At 40.4% G+C, this 16,951-nt stretch overlaps 1 long non-coding RNA gene across 1 annotated transcript; it reads left to right on the forward strand.

Moving 5' to 3' along the window:
* The first annotated feature begins 6,336 nt into the window (after positions 1-6,336).
* Positions 6,337-6,687, forward strand: LOC123504172. Its single transcript, XR_006674732.1, has 2 exons — positions 6,337-6,396; positions 6,625-6,687. It is a non-coding gene; the product is annotated as an uncharacterized LOC123504172 (long non-coding RNA).
* Positions 6,688-16,951: the final 10,264 nt, after the last annotated feature.

Here is a 16,951-nt window from a genome sequence, read left to right on the forward strand (position 1 = left end):
CTTTTTTCTTTCTTGCTTATCTTTCTTTTCTTCTTTCTTTCTTTCTGTCCTCCTTTTTCCATCTTTGCATTTTTGTATTTTCTTTCCCTCTTTGTTCAAGTCTTTTTTTCTACTCATTTTTTGTGTGCCATTTTTATGTGATGAACATTTACTTTTATTTCGAGCCATCTACAACTGATAAGGTGGTGAGCGGGTTGGAGAAACGTCCACACATAGGTTCGATTCCCACCACGTACCACCTCGATACTTTGCCATTTGTCGAGTGATTTAAAGTTATCTACATGTCACCAAGATACCCAGGTTCTAGGTCGTTACACCAAAGATACGCTTGGGTGGTGATATGGGCCCTGATTTGGGTTCCACTATAAATATGATTGCCTGCGCCGCTAATGGGTGGAAAATGAACAGCGCTTCCCATACTCTTCAAGTAAACCTACAGGTGTTAGGCCAGGACAAAAACAAATAAATAGATAAATAAAAGAAAACTCTGTCTGTATGTGTTCACTGTTTGATCTGCTGCAGTCTCTGACGAGACAGCCAGACGTTACCCAACAGAGCGAGCTCATAGCTCATTATTTCCGATCTTCGGATAGGTCTGAGACCAGGCACACACCACACACCGGGACAACAAGGTCACAACTCCTCGATTTACATCCCGTACCTACTCACTGCTAGATGAACAGGGGCTACACGTGAAAGGAGACACACCCAAATATCTCCACCCGGCCGGGGAATCGAATCCCGGTTCTCTGGCTTGTGAAGCCAGCGCTCTAACCACTGAGCTACCGGGCGTGTGTGTGTGTGTGTCTCTGTCTCTGTGTGTGTGTGTCTTTGTGAGTTTGTCTCTTTTATCCCATTAGTTTTGTATTTACGTTGCCGTGGCTGCCATAGTGGTAATGAAGGGTAAAATAAAGGTCACATCGCCAACATGCTCGTGACTCTTGGGTGTAACTCACTCTTGAGGATTTCCTGCCAGCAGTGAATATCTCGTCCACACATAACGACATAAGCTTAAAAAAAAAACACCCTACTTTGTTGTCTTCATATCCTGCAGCTTAGAGTTCACTAGGGAAAGACGTCGTAAATGGCCGGCAATGAGTAGCGCTAGGTTACGTGAGGCAAGCTTGTCACTGGCTCAGGATGGCTAGCTGTTTTGCAGGATAAAGGAAGGATCCGAAGCGTAAACGGTTTCCACACGCATATCACTTCAAGCTGAAAGATTAAAGATTATTATTTTGTGTTGATCTGTGATGCTTATATTCAATAGCCCTTAAAAGAACTATTATTAATATTATTATTATTATTATTATTTTCATTATCATTATTATCATCATCATCATCATTTTTATTACTATTATCATTATTATTAACATCATCATCATCATCATCATCATCATCATCACAATGTCAGTCCTCGCATATTAACATCACAGATTATCAAACTATTCATGCAGCAGATAACTTTTTTTGTTGTTTTAGAAACTACTTCATTTTTATAGTTTGTTGTCATCATCACTGCACAGTGTGTGTGTGTGTGTGTGTGTGTGTGTGTGTGTGTGTGTGTGTGTGTGTGTGTGTGTGTGTGTGTGTGTGTGTGTGTGTGTGTGTGTGTGTGTGTGTGTGTGTACGCGCACGCGTGTCGCGTTTGCGTGTGTAAGAGACAGACGGACATATACAAGCGAAGGCATACAAGAGGCAATTAATGACTCCCAAGCATTACTTAGTTGCACTTATGAGATTAAAGAAGTTTTTTTTTTATTTTGCACTTTTTATTTTATTTAACTTTTCAACGTTTCGTTCATGACCAGTTCATTGGTTCATGGGACATTCCAGCGAGAGTAAGTCAACTATAGATATTGCAAGCTGCTCCCTCTTTCGTCTTTCCTTTGAACATGTACCATCTCCCTCTAGCAACCTCCCTTATGATCCTCTAACCACCCTCCGTCTAGCTCTATGACTGGTAACATCTTCCTTTCTCAGATCCCAAAACATCATGAATATGCTAATCTGACTCACGAGACCTTCAAAGCGCTCAGGCAATGGCCGCATCGTTGGGCGGGTGGCAGGGAACAGGGAGGCAGACCATACAAGTGTTGGGTAACATTGAGTCAAGCTAGATTTACCATACTCTTCATCAAACGGTTCATAAACATAACAGTGAACGCGTATACCTAAAATTTTGTACCTTCCTTGCTCTCTCTCTCTCTCTCTCTCTCTCTCTCTCTCTCTCTCTCTCTCTCTCTCTCTCTCTCTCTCTCTCTCTCTCTCTCTCTCTCTCTCTCTCTCTCTCTCTCTCTCTCTCTCTCTCTCTCTCTCTCTCTCTCTCTCTCTCTCTCTCCTCTTCTTGCCTCCTCGTGCTTCTCCTATCTTCTCCCTTCCTCCTTCCCAGCTCCTTCACGTCACATTTACACCTCGTGCACGTATTTCCTCCCAAGCACACCCTGTCCCTTTCCTTCCTTCTCTCCTTCCATCTCCTCACTTCCCTCCCAGCTACTCTTCTCTATGCTCCTCCTCCACTAGCCCATTTCTTTCTTCCCCTTGCTTTTGGTTCCCTTAGCCGTTTCTTCCACGTTCTCACCTTTTTATTTGCCATTTCGGTCACCTCCCTAAATCTCTTTCTAAACGCAGTGAAATCCACTAAGATTCAAGTGTTCCCGCTTAAATGTTCGTTGGTTTCCTAAATGGTGGATAGGAAAATACAATGATATCTTGAGAAAATGGATCTATAAATGGGGTAGTTTTGGTGACTGAACAGAATCCAAAGTGTCCCCTATTGACTGAGGGAACAGTGGACAGTTGCTAAAGAGAATGTCAATTAGAACCGAGTTGGAGATCTGTGCTTTCTCATGTATGAGTGTTGCACAGGTGTATAAAGTTTGTCTATTTCTTTGCTCACTTGCTGCTCCTGCTCCTCTTCATGGTTTCGTTACACAGTCTTTAGTCGAAATAACAACCAAAAATGCATCTTGGTACGTGTGTGCATGCATGTATCTGAGTGAGTACGTTTGCTTTTCTTTCTGCTCGTGTCAGAAATGCATGTACTGTATATTCCACTCTCGTCGCGGTGTTCCTCGTAAAGCCGCCTCTCCCAGTGCCGGGCATAGACTCACCACTCCTCTGCCCATTCGCCACTCGACCTCTCTGCCAGTCTTTGTCCGCCAGTCTGTGCCGTTAGCTTTCTCGCCTCACCTCAACTTGCTGCATTCCTTACACGCTTCTTACAAGTCACACATCAAGTATATTTTGTGTCTTCTCTTTTCAACTCGATTTTTCTTTTTGCATTTTCTTGTTCCTGCTTCTTGCGTTCTTCCCTCCTCATATTCCTCGTGTCCCTATTCATCTTCTTTCTCTTCTCTTTCTCTTTTTTTTTTTTAATCTTTCTCACGGTCTTCTCATTACCATCATTACGTTTTTCTCTCCAGATGTTTCTTTTCTTCCACTATTTCAACTGCTTTTTACCTCTTGTTTTTCTCATTTTTCCCTTCCTTGCATTTCTTGCCGCCTTATTTTTCTTTCCTGCTTTTCCTTTCTTTCCTTTTCCTTACACACTTTATTCGTTCCCACAATATTTCTTATCACCGCCATCATTCATTCTCATTGTCATCACTTTTCCTTTTTTTACCCCTTCTCGTATCACTCCGCTTTTTCCCTCGTCTTTCTTTATAGCCAGCATTTCCTCCTCCTCCTCCTCCTCCTCCTCCTCCTCCTCCTCCTCTTCTTCTTCTTCTTCTTCTTCTTCTTCTTCTTCTTCTTCTTCCTCTTCCTCTTCCTCTTCCTCCTCCTCCTCCTCCTTCTCCTCCTCCTTTTCTTCCTCTTCCTCTTCCTCTTCCTCCTCCTCCTCCTCCTCCTCCTCCTCCTCCTCCTCCTCCTCCTCCTCCTCCTCCTCCTCCTCCTCTTCTTCTTCTTCTTCTTCTTCTTCTTCTTCTTCTTCTTCTTCTTCTTCTTTCTTCTCTTCCACCTCCCTCTCCTCCTTCTCTTCTTCCTCCTCCTCCAGTTCATACCACATGTTAACAAATGCACACTAATTTCACACACACTTGGAGAGCCTCATGGGTCCTTTGAATGACTTTCTTCCACGAAATCAGAATCCACCCCAGATTGTGTGATTACTGCACAGAAGTGAATTAAATGGTTTTATGGCTGTGTGTGTGTGTGTGTGTGTGTGTGTGTGTGTGTGTGTCCTATATACTTATAATTATCACTTCAACATACTTATCAAAGAAGTACTTGTTATACAGTATGTATTGTTTACCAGTCTAAAAGGTTAAAATCAGGAACAAAAGAGAAAAAAAATTCTTTAGGAATTACCACGGCCCGAGTAGGACTCCCGTGTAAGTACTTCCTTTTCGACTGGAGTATCACTAGAAGAGTATAAATATTGTAAAGACACGCAACCTCGTTCATGTGTTGGGGGCATCGAACGTACCGACGCTTATGTAGATTGGATTTCTTTCCCAGGCACTTTCTCTCCGACACAACGTTTCTTCTCTCCGGAGGAACAAAATTATGTAGTCGCATAAGCTGACAGAAAGCCTCCCTTTCTACTCGCCTGGATCGTTGGTGAGCCTTGAGTTGCCGTATTTAGCTGCACGCTTCCTGTTGCACACACTATTATTTTGTGCCCGAGATGCCGGATCGTAAACGACTTAGGAACCTGTATGAATGGAATTTGCAAGGAGGGTGTACTGTGCTAGTACGAGGCACAATAGTAACTACTAACAAGGTGTTCCTCGAAACACAAAGAAGGACCGAGTTTACGGCACAGTTGTGCATGCACAGTATTTTTTATTCATATATTTATATATATATATATATATATATATATATATATATATATATATATATATATATATATATATATATATATATATATATATATATATATATATATATATATATATATATATATATATATATATATATATATATATATATATATATATATATATATATATATATCATCTTTCTTTATTCACAAATTATGCCCGTACATCACATTGGCCATGGGGACAAAATTTGACGAGCATCAAATACATGTATCTGTACCACATCTCAGACACCCTCATGTCCCCCGATACTTCACTCTTCTCTTTCCTAACGTGTCCTGTACGTGGCTGGGAATCTGGAGGCTGTCCACTATTAGCGTTACCTTTCTCCACACGGAAACTCCTTCCACGTAACAATACTGCCCATCAAAGGAACACAGAGGGACGTGCAGGGAGAGAATGATACATATATCAATACAAGGAGGGAAAGTTGTAGTCCAGGATCTAACTTACACTTACCTCACAGACTCCATAGAGGATGTAGCTCCTAACACAAAGCCGTCAGCTTCCCTCGTACAGACCATCACCACCTCCCTTGTCCCTCGACACCGCCTGCACACCGCTGTCTATCCTCACTTACCTTCGCTTTACAGCATTTGCCACTTTCTCTGTAAAGCCGCGGTTACACTAGTCAACATAAACCTTGGATCCTGTCAGTTTTGTTGGATTTGGTCCAATGTTTGACGGAATCCAATAGGATCCTTGGTGAGCCGAGAGTCAAAGAGATACGGTTGGTTTTGTCCAAAGACGAGCATCCAAAGATAAACAATTGACGAACTATATTATTTGACAAGGAAATTTACAAAATATAGAAAGAAAAAACTTGTACATTAAATACAATAAAAACATTGAAATAGGATTAGAAGAGTATCATGTTATTAAATATTATCAATCACCCAATTCTCATTCGACTACCATTGTTTTCGAACACGCTGGTGTTTTGCGTTCCCACCTCGTCTCAATGGAGTGGCCTAGTCAGGTTATTTACTCCCTCTTTTTGGACCCAAACCTCAAAATTGAGTTATTAATACTGCTGTTATCCTTGAAATGTCTACAGTTTTCTGTGAAAACGGCAAGTTCCTATCTTAATTCCTTATATGTTTAAATCGCCTTTATTTACGCACTTTAAAGGTCTCTTTAAATGCCCCGCCACGTGGTAGGGAACATGACTTGTCGTTGCTTTTGATTTTGTAGCATTTTTTTTTACTTTTTCTTTTTCTTCTAGAGTATTTATGTTAAAGACCTTCATATGGTAACATCAAGACAGAGCGCGAGGGAGGCTATTTTCCTTGTAGTAGGGTATGAGGTCGGCAGTCACAGGCAGATCATATTTGGACGCTCATGAGTGCGTCTAACCATTCGCTCAAAGATATGATTGGATGGATGCCTTTTTGTCCAACCCTGTTATTGGAGCAGGAAAGCAATAACTAAGGTAGCTACGAGCAGCATCTTTAATGGGCCAAACGTTTCGACATTTCATCTTATGTCATCATCAGTGGCCAGTCTGCCAGAACAGGGCGCCCGCTACACAACGCCCCATTTTCCGCGATACGGGACCACTGCCTCTCATGTAAGGTTCAACCCAATCTCAGTCATTTCCGTATCCTCGCCACCTGTAATAGACACAGTTTAAGAATACTGGAATCCCTATATATTTCCCAAGTAAAGCCATCCCTCAACAATACTCTGTCAGCATACCCACTTATGATAGTGTGAATTTTTACCATTGTAATTCTCTTTGTATTTTTACTTTATTCTTTTATACTTATATTTGTTTTATCGTTTTATTTTATTTTAGACCACTGATGATGACATAAGATGAAATGTCGAAACGTTTGGCCCATTAAAGATGCTGCTCGTAGCTACCTTAGTTATTGCTTTCCTGCTGAAAATACGATTTCCCAGAAATCAACCTGTTTCGGATATCCTGTTATTGGAGTTTAAGGTTTATGTTGACTAGTGTAACCTCGGCTTAAGATGTCTTCGCTCCTCTTTGTCTTAACCGATCTATCATCTACCATTTCCCCTGCCCTCTTCCCAACTGCCCCCAGCGCGCACACACACACACACACACACACTCTCTCTCATATTTTTGTCATTTAACTGTTTGATAGTCTAAACTGCATATGACGTTATGTGTCTATAGGTTTCATCATCTTCCTGTTTGTTGGCCGTACATTATACCTTTTCATTTCAATCTCTGGAAAGTTAAAACATTGCATTACTATATATAGTATTCATAGTTTAGCTCTATTAAACCTCAGTTATATAATTTCCTCCACACTTTTCATAATAAGTTCATTACCATTAGTCTTTGAAAGCCAACACAAGTTCTCTAATGTTAAGCTTACAATCGTGTGTTTACTTCTTTTATTATTTTTCGATTGCCAGCAGTGTCTTTTGAAGTGATCCAGTATATTGATTTTTTGGTAGGAGGCGTGTGTTTAGATCTCTTATCCACCCTCCGCCTTTTGACACTGAAGTCCTTCATATATCACTCCCCTGTCTTCTTCTCGTCTCGCCTGTCACTTCTCCCTCCAGTTCCTAGCTGATGTAAATTCTCTCTCTCTCTCTCTCTCTCTCTCTCTCTCTCTCTCTCTCTCTCTCTCTCTCTCTCTCTCTTTAAATGTGACATGCACGAGACGTTTCCTCTCTAATAATATAAAAGATTATTTCCTTTTTCTTTCTTGTCCGATTAAGAGAGAGAAAGGCACTTTTCTTAATGTTAGCCTTGTTAAGCGGTAAATCTATAATATTTCTTCCACCGAACTTGTTTTGTCAAGTTAGCTGAAGTTGGAAGGAAATTAAGGGAAAGTTGAATTTAATAACAATTGGTGGCAAGATGTCGACTTAAATAAACATTAAGTGATAGTTTGTAGACTATTTTTTTTTATGCTAATCTCTCTCTCTCTCTCTCTCTCTCTCTCTCTCTCTCTCTCTCTCTCCAATTTAACGTTAACAGAGACAAAGTACTAAGCGAAGATAAAGGAAATCCACAGAATAGGTACATAATAAATAACGAGGCCCTGGTAGGTTTAGAATATAGTTAAGTCCTATCTCGGTCTAAGGAAGCAATACATAGAGGCTAGAAATAAGGCAAATAGAGTACTAGGATTCAATTTGAAGTGTTAAAAGCAGAAATCCTCAAGTAATGTTAAGTTTGTATTTGGTGCTGCACAGACTGCTTCTAGATTATGCTATACAGTCCTGGTGCTGCACAGACCGCCGCTTCTAGATTATGTTGTACAGTCCTGGATGAATTTAGGTACATTCGAATCAGTGCATAGGAGAATATCTAAAAGGATACATGGATGAGTGATATTCCCTATGAAGCGAGATTGAAGATACTGAATTTCCTTTACTTGTATAGGGAACCTGATAGAAGTATTTAAGTGGTATAGGGATTATAACAAGCGAAACATAAGCAAAAATTCTTAGTATCAGAAGCCACGATAGAACCATGAAGAACTCTTGCAGCTTTCTTAAATTCCTTATCTCTCTCTCTCTCTCTCTCTCTCTCTCTCTCTCTCTGGTTTGACACAGACGAGGAAACTCACTTTAAAGGACACACGCTGAGAAAACACAATATTGCCCAAGGTTGAAAAATTTATACAAAAAATACATGCAAAGAGCTGGTTCCCCTCCCCTCCCCCCCTTTAACAGACAGGTGATGCGCCGCGGAACTCGTGTTGTTTGGCTCACGTTTATTTTTTTATCGTCGAAGTTTTATTACGCGTCTCTCTCTCTCTCTCTCTCTCTCTCTCTCTCTCTCTCTCTCTCTCTCTCTCTCTCTCTCTCTCTCTCATGGTTGATAACCTAAGTTGAGATATTGTGCAGCAGACTTACGTGCCTTTAACGGATATCACAAAAGTGTCCTGGTACCGCTGGCACCATCAATATGTTCTGGTGTGGTTGAAGAGAAACACAGGGGAAACTTCCCTGTGTTTATTGTAGGATACAAAATGTACTGGAAGCTTGGTAGCTTGGTAGCGAGCGGCCGTGGAAAGGCTTGAGAACAAGCCGGCGACGAGAGAAAGACTTGTAGTCGGTAGTGGCTAGATGGAGCTTGTAGCAAGCGTGATGATGTATAATTACAGTCTACACACTGGAGTGTGACTGTAGACAGTAGACTGTAGAACTAGACTGGTTGTGCAGGACAGGAGCACCAGTCAAAGAAGGAAGGCAAGCGGATTGCCAAACAGAGCGTAAGCCTGTTCCTTAAGCTACGTTAGTAACCACACTGAACGTGACGTTCCTTGGGGTAGCGGAACAATACACACGGTCGTAGTACATCATACGGTAGAACATTACATTACTCCGCGTTAACAAGGTAGTGCCCATCATAAAAGCAAGAGACATAATGAAAGTTAACACAAGTATATTCACTACGATAATGCAGGTTCAGATATGGAATGAGGAAGCTGTCATATGTAAATGAACAAAAGGAGCGTGGAAGAAATGTATCCACCGTTACTTAACGAGAAAAAGTGTAATGAGGATGGTGGGCGGCAGCGGCAATGAGTGTGTGGGCAACAATTCGCAGGGTGACTAATGTTACAGCGCACATCATTTACGGCAGACTCCCTCAGCGGCAACAATTCACCTGACACTCGTTATTACTCACCTTAATGACAAGTGAGTCACTTTATTCGCCCCTAATTATGGCTAACTGAGTTTGTAATTAGCGTGAAGCGTGCAACGCGGCGCGCTGAGCTGTTCCTGCCACGCTCAGTTTAGCTAAATTATAAAGTACACAAGTACATAACTTGACATGAACCTGTGACGTGAGCAACTTGCAAGATTGTTTGGTACCAACCATATGTACGGCCGGTAGTTGGGGAGAGATGCAAATAAAGAGTTCATATGAACAATAAGCGTGGGAATTATTATCGTAATAACAATGGAAATTATCATTGTAAACAGGCAGATGATTTTTAGTTCAGCTTCAGAAAAGGCAAAGGTTATAATTTTCTTCACTTTTCTTTGTGCTAGATAAGGATACCATTGATATACTCATAGTGTTTCTTTTCAAGGAAAAAATAAATTTCAGAGATAATTGGATGAAAACAGACTGAATAAAAAACGTAGGGAATGTTGATGCAATAGATAAGGGAAGTGACAAGAGTAGGAGGAGGAGAAGGAAGAACAACTTTTCGACGAGTATAAAATGTTACTTATTTCATGTAAAGGCCATCCAATCCATAGAGATCGGATTGATATAAACTTTTCGCTTGTAAATAGTGGCCATAAAGTCAGGATTGCTGCAATTTCGCTATCGTAGTTCGTATCGTAGCCACCTTGTTAGTGAGTGGATCTATTTCCTGTGAGCTGCGTTTTACTGTGTCTTGAACAATAAAACTTCGTTCGGCTAGAATTATTTACTTCTTTTATTCATCACCTTTCCTTTATTATTCGCTTTATTTATTTTGTTTTAGTTTTAGATGTTTGCTTCCTCCGGATACTTATGAGTAAAACTGTTCGTCACTTCGTTGTTCTACCACTAACTGCTCACTTATTTGATTAGCTTATCCATTGGTTAACGCCTGCAACACATAATTGAACTTATTTACTCAGTATCGTGGTTAAGATCTGACACTTTCAATATTTACTAAGGGAGAGTGGATGGAGAAGAAAGTCAAGGGGGAAGGGAACGGGAGGGAGAAGAGGGAAAAAAAAGGACAGAATTTTGTTGAGCAGGCATGAGCAGTGCTAATAGGTTAATCAATACTCACCTGGCAGAGGACTTGCTCTCATTACCCAACACAGCCTCATTACCGCCCGCCGATAATGGGGAAAGGTGAGATGTACCTGCTGGTCCTCGCTGTTGCACCGCCTCGCTGAACAGAATTAACACTTATTGGTTTCATTACTTGCACCACTCGTTCCTTTCTTTCACTCTCTCTCTCTCTCTCTCTCTCTCTCTCTCTCTCTCTCTCTCTCTCTCTCTCTCTCTCTCTCTCTCTCTCTCTCTCTCTCTCTCTCTCTCTCTCTCTCTCTCTCTCTCTCTCTCTCTCTCTCTCGAGCTATTTATTGACGAAGACAGACAACATTACCTGAAACAAACTAGCCGTACATAATTCATTGTTGTTAGTGCGTTGTAATAATGAGATGACTTTTTGTTTAATGGACAACGTTTACCTGTTAAACACTGAAATGGTCACTATCCATTTTTCTGTCAAATGGAGACCTGTTGATGAAATGAATACTCGTGTCACACTCCTACCTCCTGTGCTGTTTTCGGAATATGTTCCTCTGTGGCTTATAAGTTGCAGAAAAGTACAAACTGTTGTTGACCATTTCAGTATCTTGCCGCGTTTTCATATTCATTCCAGTTACTATTTGCCGATTTTTTGCTGCTTCAGAAACTTATGTGGAGATGAAAATAACAAGGACTCTGGCCATTAATTTTCTAACCTCTATATACCCTTTGTAATGGAAATAAAATCTTCTAATCACACCCAAAAATCAAACTAAAAATGCGTCTCAATAATGAACTGGTTAAACACACTTGTACGTGTATTCTGTTGTAAGGGAGTAAAGCAGAGATGATCAATAGTAGAGATACCGATACTGCCACTTGTTCCTGGATGGAGAGGACGTCGGCGTATCTAGTGAAGGGTGGGGTGCACGTGTCGTTGGCGATCCGATGACTGGATCCCTGCTTGTCTTCCCAGGCTCGTTGTTTTGATCATCCCGTAGAAAATAGGTTTAATTTGTGGTTGCTGTGTGGAAGAAAATGAGGCTAATTCATCGTGCTAATTGGCTCTGTATTTCATTTTCTCATGTTTATAGGTTTTCCTTGAGAAATTATATTAGCAGTAAAGATTTTGAACTCTCATGTCGTAGCATTATCCAACATCCCACACGAGTCTTTTTTACACTTGTCCGTGTACATAAGATTTTAGATGATGGAAAAGCTGGTATGTAGAATAAATGCAAAACCGAAGCCACAAGCAAACTGCAGTAGGAATGCTGAACGACTTAATGAACAAAAACAAATCTGATATTGGTAATTCCAGAAACATTTTTAATCCTAAATTTGTCATAATCATACTTTGCGTAATAATGGAAGTGAAAAATAGTCACCAGTAAGTTAATAAAATCTCACCAAAATGTGCGCAACGACGAAATGTCACACTAGAATGCCTCGCGAACTTTAGGAGGCTGATAATGAAGGCTCGTATTTCGACATGAGTGAAGAGGATAATGATGCGAGACTGCATTGTAAGGAGACGCGTGTGTAGCAAATCCGCGATCCTCCCAAAGTTTATAAACCTACCTCGCTGAAGCGAAGACGAAGCGGAGACTTACTTAAGAATTTCTGTACAAACGGCTATAATTATCGGAGTTTGACTGTAATACATGGAGATAGATTGTGAGTGGTTTTAAGTTTAATGAAGCAGTAATGATAGGCTTTGTGAACACCCAGCCATCAATATCTGTCAACTGTCATTCCCTGAAGAGTGTGTCAATGTATGATGCGATGTACGATGTAACTGCATACCGTGACGTTGCTGTCACGTAGTTTTTTGGAGAGCTGTCCTTACCCTGCTGAAAAACCGAAGAAAATAAGTACTCAATTCGTGCTTACCTATCATCACAAACATACACAACTGTAGTTAGCTTATCGAAAAACTGTGCAAGGGAAAATAAAACTTTCTTTCCGCTCTCTTTATGTGTATGTGTGTGTGTGTGTGTGTGTGTGTGTGTGTGTGTGTGTGTGTATAACGTCACAACTTGATAATCTTTGATAAACATAATTTACAAAGTTTTCCCCTCATTTAGGGCGCCTTCACACGAACGTTATTTATTTTTCCCCGTGTGGTTTTCCCGAGTGGTTTAGACATCAATAATGAAGTTTAAATGAAACCCTTCATACACTGGCCGCGCGTGAAAAAATGTGAAGGAAGGCATACTGTCAGCACAGCAGTAGCTACTATTCTATAGATGCCATTCTACAAATCACACATGAAAAATCTAACTATCAAAATTTCAGCGTTTGTTTGTCGTTTTGTGGACTTATATCCTTTTAACAAGCTATAGATAAACTTTGTTGTATTGCCGTCCATGTTCAGATAAAATGAAACACACACACACACACACACACACACACACACACACACACACACACACACACACACACACACACACACACACACACACACACACACACACACACACACACACACACACACACACACACACACACACACACACACACACACACACACACACACACACACACACACACGCTAAGTGGCATGCCATTCCAGGGACAAGTGTGTGCAGGTGGCATTGGACCACATAGGATGTAAAGAAATGCACATTCCATGATATATAAGTGCGTGGGAATTGGAAGGGGCTGAATAGGTCATTAGAGAAAGCTGCCTTAACTATTACATTAATTTAAGGGTAGCAGGGTGATTAAGATGTGAAGCATGTGAAGGGTCGCGGTTGACTCTGAGCCTTACATTAAGATAATTTAGTTATGGTTGATTCACGATGTAGGGGCCACTTCCCACCTCTCACAGATTAGAGGACAGAACAGCCTGTCTCTTACCACCACTGTGTGAAAGTGACATATTTGTTTATAACTTTATATAGTTCTACTTCATCATCGTTTAAACTAAAGAAATGCACAAGACGAGTGTAACCCAACGGCCCACCACCCATACTACTAACACAACTCCCACTGTGACAATTTTTACTTCCCTCCACGTAGCGTTTCTCCGTGAAGTTATTGGTGGTGAAGCACAGTTGAGTATTTTAAGTGTTTCCAAATTCCATGCTGTGGCTAATTTCAGCTATTTTTTGTATGAAATTCCTATAACGCTGAATGGCTTTCCATAACTGTGCCCAACAAAATGTAAGTTAATTATATTTTTGTGCATGGATGATGATAAACTTAATGCAGGTAATGGCTTGCTAATTGTCATGCACGTAGATAATTAGTTTCATGGACTATTAATGAAATAATGAATAACGTTGCTTGAATATTTAACACACGGAACGGAAGACTCCCTCCTCTTGTCTCCTTGTGGTTTTCTTTTTTTTCCTTTTTCTTTGTTTAATTTTCGAAAAATGCAAAATATTACTATTAAAAAAACAATACACTGAGCAATCCTTTCATCTGTGTTTACTTCAGTTCTCTTCCATTTCCTCACTAGTGCAGCCTTATACATCTATACAATGCTAAAGATGAGCTGGAGATAAGCTTACGAGTGAGTTAAGTAATGCGCAATCAATTTATTTCCTCTATTTTGTTAAATTTAATTTACTAAAAGAGAATGACCAACGCACATCTGTACGCTGGTAATTCATAAGCTGTGATTACATTTTTTCATCCAGAGAAAGGCTACAAACATTTATTTATTTACAGAAGCGAACTGGTGAAAAAAACGTTCAGAATGGGTGATTCTAATGTTACAGAACACACACACACACACACACACACACACACACACACACACACACACACACACACACACACACACACACACACACACACACACACACACACAGAGAGAGAGAGAGAGAGAGGAAGAGCTTGAAAGATGACCACATTATAGGACATGATAAGGCTGCTTTAGTGGTCCGATGCCTGCAGCGTTTCCCCCATACTGCGTGTCCTCTAATATGCACATCTGCATCTCCTCGTATTTCTTCGCGCCTCCCCAATAATTCACAGCACCGCTACTGCTCTTTTATCAACGTGAAGAAATATCTACGAGTATATATATATATTTTTTCCTATTAAGCTTCTTATAGTATGATTTAAGGTTCCATTCGCCCTTACCCTAACATAAATGTGCTCTCTCTCTCTCTCTCTCTCTCTCTCTCTCTCTCTCTCTCTCTCTCTCTCTCTCTCTCTCTCTCTCTCTCTCTCTCTCTCTCTCTCTCTCTCTCTCTCTCTCTCTCTCTCTCTCTCTCTCTCTCTCTCTCTCTCTCTCTCTCTCTCTCTCTCTCTCTCTCTCTCTCTCTCTCTCTCTCTCTCTCTCTCTCTCTCTCTCTCTCTCTCTCTCTTGTTTGTTGTGCGTGTGTGTATGTGCGTGTGCGTGTGCGCAATATTCTTTTCAAACGGCTTTCTCCTTCCTTTTGTGTCAGTTTCAAGTATGCTAGCCTTAGAGAAGGCCGTGGAACATTCGTATCTTTAGTTGACACAAGTGGATGCCGAAAACTGGAGAAAGATTCCTCAAATGTCACTTTCCTCACACACACCGACAAATTCCTTTTGGTTTCCACACCGCACATGAGTGTATACTAGACGGATTGTAAGTCATTCTGCTCACGTCTTTGATTCTCTCTCTCTCTCTCTCTCTCTCTCTCTCTCTCTCTCTCTCTCTCTCTCTCAATATTGATCTGCCAGAATTGGTAATCTGACAATATTCTAGACAAGAAATCCGTTACACTTTTGTTTTACCGTTTTATTCTGACACGGATATTGGTGAAGGTGACAACTGAGATATGGAAGAGGGAGTCTATCAATGCTTCGTCTGCTTAATGGTTCAGTAGGTGAGGGATAGGTTCACTCCTCTTAAGATCAATAGGATGATGATTCACCTTCCAACGGTATCCAGGATTAACTAACATTTCGCTCTAACAAGTGTAGGTTATCAAGTGTGTTATACTGTAGTGTTTAGGTTTGTTGTCCTCCTCTTATTTGTTTTTTACCTTTTTTATCATTCAAATGTCACTTATTTAAAGACTTCTAAAGACACTCCATATTATACCCTTCAGTGCTATGACACGTTTATATATTCAGTGTTTATGATTTGGTGATTTTATGCAGCTTTACAAACTCATGTGAGGGATTCAAATAGTGAACACTGTGGCCATTAATTTTTTTACTCTTCCTAATGTCAATAAAATGGCCTAATTGTACCCAAATCTCAAGGTAAAAATGTGTCCCAGCATTGAAGGGGTTAATGATAAAGATTAGGAGTTTATCGATATCGGAAACATTAGATTAGAAAAGGAAATGTTTTTACTTCATGCCGCCTTTCAAAGTTTCAAATATATTTTTCTTAGATCATTCAACTTAGTGTGTTTTTGATCCATAGAGAAATAAGAATTTTCTTTTCACATTAGTTTCTACTTAGATTTTTTTTTCTTGGAGCATTTCCTTTTCCAGTGCTGATACAGACTCAAGAGCCTCGAGGGTCATCCGCTGGGCACCAAGAGGAACACATTGCAATCCTTGTCAGTCCTCTCAGTTCAGTTCAGATTAGCTTCCAAAAGTTTTTCGTTTCTTTTCATAACTTGGTGCCCTGAATTTCGTGGCTCAGAAAAACACTCAACGTTTCGCTAGAAAGCGTAACGAAGGATATCAAATATAGTTATTGCACACCAGGTATTCAGCTTATGTTTGAGGTTCTTTGCCGCATTGAAGTCACGTCGCATCACATTCATATCTTACATGTCACAATACATTAATAATGTACAAGTGCGTCAGTAATATTTGAAAGACGACAAACACTTCATTAAAAAGTTAGTCTTTTAATAAACGAAACTACTAAGTTGAAATGCATTGGAAGATATTGTTACTAACTCACTAGCAAAACGCAATTACATATTTTTATCCGTATGGCCCGCTACAGCTGCAGCTTAGGAGACGTGACGTTATGTTAAGAGAAATCTATTGGAAAACATAACTCATGAAAATCACTGGATCTATTTGCAACACTCCTGTACCAGCACATGTAACACACTGCGTGAAGTAAATAATGTACTTACACAAACAACTTTGGCGTTCGTTTACTTACGCGATTATGTTTGCACTTCTGTAGCTAAGATTGAGCGCCAAAAGTTCATTCTGCACTTTCATCTGTTGTGATATTTTTTTTCTTTGGCTTTCTTATTACAACAGAAACATGACAGAGAGAGAGAGAGAGAGAGAGAGAGAGAGAGAGAGAGAGAGAGAGAGAGAGAGAGAGAGATAAGAAAGATAGAGGTGAACCAATGATAAGAAAGGTAAACACGATGAAGGAAGGGACACAGAATGGAAGTAGAAGAATAAAACGTAAACAAGTATAAGCTTAAAGGCGGATATGAGCTGTGGTGAGCTCTTCTAGTCGCGAGTTTTGTCTGACAGCATGGGGTTTAGAAATTAAACATACATGCTCTAG

Source organism: Portunus trituberculatus, chromosome 15, assembly GCF_017591435.1.
Source record: "Portunus trituberculatus isolate SZX2019 chromosome 15, ASM1759143v1, whole genome shotgun sequence".
NCBI lineage: Eukaryota > Metazoa > Arthropoda > Malacostraca > Decapoda > Portunidae > Portunus > Portunus trituberculatus.